At 31.6% G+C, this 4274-nt stretch overlaps 1 long non-coding RNA gene across 1 annotated transcript; it reads right to left on the bottom strand.

Annotated features, from left to right (window-relative positions):
* Positions 1 to 280: 280 nt before the first annotated feature.
* On the bottom strand, positions 281 to 1890 carry LOC139093611 (uncharacterized). The gene is made up of 3 exons (XR_011544713.1): positions 1352 to 1890; positions 1037 to 1300; positions 281 to 964 (listed from the first exon to the last, which is right to left on the bottom strand). It is a non-coding gene; the product is annotated as an uncharacterized lncRNA (long non-coding RNA).
* Between the last annotated feature and the right edge of the window lie 2384 nt (positions 1891 to 4274).

The following is a 4274-nucleotide window of genomic DNA, read 5'->3' as shown; positions in this document are numbered from 1 at the left end:
TTTTATGACTACATGCACATTGTGGATTTTTCTTATGTGCACCCGTGTGACTACAAAACAGCCCACCATATGCCAGGCAAAATGTGCAAAAAAAAAATAATAATAATCCAATCAATACAAAGTGTTAATATTTATATGGCAAAAGTGTGCTAAAAATAGTTGCAATTGTACAGCCGTTGAAGTGTCACTTTATAATCAGCCATTACGAGTGATATAAATTTCAATAGTTTATGGATTGCCTATTAGTTCAGTTAGTGTGAGGCAAAAAAAAAAAATATCGTAAGGTAAACATTCACAGCTTGATCAATATAGATCTACATTTTATTATAGAATTGGAAGTCACTCAGGTGTAAAAAAATAAATTTACAATTGCATTAAAATCGACAGTAGAATTAATTCGAATATTAATCTTGAACATTTACATAAATTAAGGTCTCGCATGTTGTCGTCACTGCGGTTGTTATCGTGAAATAAATTAAATCCTTTATGGTGATTTTGTGGGAATTATTGAGTTGAATAATCAAAGGGGATTGTAAGCTGGAGTTTGAATTAATATGAAAGTACCTTTGAACTTCATATCTTGTTCGCTAGGGCATCGCTCCTTCATCATAAGTATTGACGGCAAGAGGCGAAGTTGACGGCACTCTTTGAGAGCCTCTGACTGCACCATGACAGTAGATATCGTTCCATTTCTTTGGCAAAAAGTATGGTTCCTCGCATTGTATCATTTGGGTAGATATAGGAAAATTACTGTTTATACGATAAAGGCTCTATTTTCCCGACGGATCAGCATTTAATTTGTAGCTAATGCTGAATTTGCATAAGTTTTGAACAAGTTTAACCTGAAAAAGTGTCTTTTTATTGTTCAATCTTTAACTAGTCAAATCTGTTTATATCATTGTAAGAATTGTGTGACCGGAAAGACAACAAATCTAAAATTTCAATGAAATTGTTGGTTCGAATCCTATTCAGGTGCAAATGAAATTAGTAATGAAAAAATGAATGTATACTGGGGATCAATCTTATATTTACTTACTTTGATGGCCGTACCGATCAATTGTGATTCATGGCATCAATAAGTTTGCGTCTGAAGCTAGCTCTATAGTTCCAAATAGCTACAATCAAGCACTTCAGAATAATGAATAGAAAAATCTTCAAAATTTCAATATTATTCTCCAAAATAAGTCTTTAATATCTCGACCAGGACAAGACTTTCATGTCAGCTAAATGACGACCAGATGGCATCCAAGTGGTGATTTTTATGGCAATCAACATGAAAATTGACACTTTGAACTTACCCCTAGTGGATAAAAATACATTAGAATTAGTCGTAAACTGGACATTAACTTACCATAAACTAGATGTTACGTATTTTTGTCCACTCGGACATTAAGCAACAACCAATTGGCTTTTAATCAATAATTTGTGCTGATCGAGCATACACCTTAGAAACTCATAATCCATAACTCTAAAACAAAATCCGTCTATATCTCACCAAACTCCGCATGACTCAACACAAAATCTCTCATAAAATATAAAAATTGCATCCAAAAATCCCCACAAGGGGCGAAAACAATCCAAGACTAGCAACAGTGAAAAAAATATTCACTCGATTCAATGATAACTCATTTGGAAATGATATCATACAATATATTTTGACATTTAGCTCGTTGACTATGCTTTTAGTCGAACTTTTTTGTATTCGATCTTTTTTTTTTGTCGATTCTGAAGAAGTAGAAATGAATATAAAAAGATATTCAGCACTGCCACAATCGGAGTGAGAGAAAAGAAAGAAGAAAAAAAATTAATTTAAAGCAATTTAGATAAAAACGACACACAATTTTAACGCCTTTTTATATTTTTTTTGTGCCTTTACAGAGATTCACTTAAGAGACGACAAATCAAACAATAATAAGAATAAGGAGAAGAATCCCATAATATACAACAACCAAGAATCAAAAAAAAAGAGAGAAAAAAAAAAATTCTTCAATTTGAATGCATTAAGACCAGCACACGAAGCTCTAAGTATTGTATATTAAAATAACAATAAAAGTTAAAAATAAAGTCAATACACATACAGACAGACATTGAACTAAAAAGCAGAGAGAAGTTCACATTTGTGGTGCTTCCATCGGAGTGTCTACATTAATCCCATAGTAGGATAAGAGGAGAAAAGAGAAACACAAGAGACATTGTGTGTGCAAAAAGCTAGCAATATATAAATTCTCTCAAAAGTTTTAAGACTTTAATCCAAAAAAAAAAGAACCAAAATGTTTGCGGTAATGCGAATTGATAATGACGACCGTCGGTCGGATTTCCGTCGTAAGATGCGACCAAAGTGTGAATTTGTGTGCAAATTTTGCCAGAGACGTTTCACCAAACCATATAATTTGATGATACACGAACGTACCCACAAAAGTCCCGAATTAACGTATGCTTGCGAGGTGTGCGGAAAATATTTTAAGCGTCAAGATAACTTACGTCAGCACAGGTAAATATGAACAATTTTTTTTTTATTATTTTAATGGTTTTGATATCAATTAAATATTAAGTTTTATCATTTGTTGTTAATTTAATTACTTAATACACACAGTTTTTATGATAATTTTTTTTTATAATAATGTTAAACAGTTTTAAATTTTTCTCGAACTTTTTTTCCCGTCGCTGCTTCGTCTCTTGTTGAGTTGAACTTTTATTTTAATTTTGCCTTTAATATTGTTAAAAGTCACTTAAATTTTAAATATTTTAATGTAATTTTTGTGTTTAAAATTCAAATTTTAATATTAAAAAAATGAAAAATTCACAAAAATCGTCGCTGGAACTTCAAAATTTTCCACTCCACAAACCGACCCGAGCGACACAAATGAAGAAGGTTTCACTTTGGAGCTTTTAAGACTCTATCAAAACTCTTTTATTAATTAAATGCTGCTAATAATTGGTTTTGCATCTATAAGACAGCCAAAAATCAGTTTGTCGCTCGTATGCCTGTCAAAAATAGCCAAATTTCATTTAATACTAATAAAAGAGGTTCAGCGCAGCCTTGAAAGCTCCATGAGCAGCCTTCTTCATCTTTATCACTCGGTCGACACACCCCGACCTACCCAGAACTCAATCAAATTTCCAAGAAGCCTGAAAATATATTTATTTTTCACAGTAAATTCATTCACATATTTTTCAAGTCAAGTCTAAAGCGTCAATATTTGTCAAGTCTAAATACAATAACAGAAGAAATGAAAAGGAAAAAAAAAATTGTGTGTAATGTTTGTGCATTACATATTTACAACTAGCAAATGAAAAATTATCTATGTACTTAATATTTATCACTAACGAGAGTGCCTTTTGTTAATGCCATAATGATTATGTACAATTGTACAATAGGAAATTAAGTTAGGAAAAACATGTGTAGTTCTTGATATTGGAACTCATAATTTATTATTGTGTAATTGGGTGTTGTGGTAGTCGATATTGGATATATTGAGTATTGAATATTCAGCATTCAAGCATTTTTCATAGCTATAAGTTGAATATTGTGGACTTTGGGTAGTAAACCTGATGGGAAATTCGATGATTCGTCAAATTTTTTAAATTGATCGTGATAAAATGCACAAATATTATCGATATTTATGTCTTATAGACAATAGTCGACTCCATCACGCTTTATTCGAATAATTTTACTTTCAAAGTTATTCATTTTTACTGTAAAATTTCAAGCTATTCCTAATTAGAACAATGCACGTGAATTTAATGATAACTTTTTATTGGCAATTTGTTATTGAAAAGCATTTTGGTTAGGGTTTCTGAAGTTTTGACCGGAATTTCCGTTTGATAATTTCATTTTCGTTCTGAATTTAGATAATTTCACTGAGATGAACTCTTCCGAGTAGCTCAATTGCTTAATTTATCAAAAATTCGGACCTAGACTTGCATGATTCTGCCAAATTTGGTTTGAATCCTTCACAAAACCTGAGTCATGTCACCTTGGTGCCGAATTTTGAACAAATTACCCGATTTTTGCTATTCGGGTCTAGTTTTGGAGTCTGATCACGATTTAAATGTTATTAAAAGAGGTTTAGCGCAGCTTTCAAAGCTCCAAAGAGGACTTATCTTCATTTGTGCATCTTGGACAAGTTTTTTTATGATTCCCGACTGTTCTGACTCTAAATTGTGTCCAGATGATCATTCAACAAGCACAAAATCTCCAAAATATTCACAAAACCTCAAATTTGCTAAATTTTCCAGACTTCAAATTAGAATTTATAATTTATTCAAAAAAC

The sequence above is a fragment of the Chironomus tepperi genome, unplaced genomic scaffold, assembly GCF_022539635.2.
Source record: "Chironomus tepperi strain 1889 unplaced genomic scaffold, CSIRO-AGI_Ctep_v1 contig_337, whole genome shotgun sequence".
NCBI classification, from domain to species: Eukaryota; Metazoa; Arthropoda; class Insecta; order Diptera; family Chironomidae; genus Chironomus; species Chironomus tepperi.
Note: the sequence above shows the minus strand (reverse complement) of the source record. Positions and strands in the feature narration are given on the sequence as shown.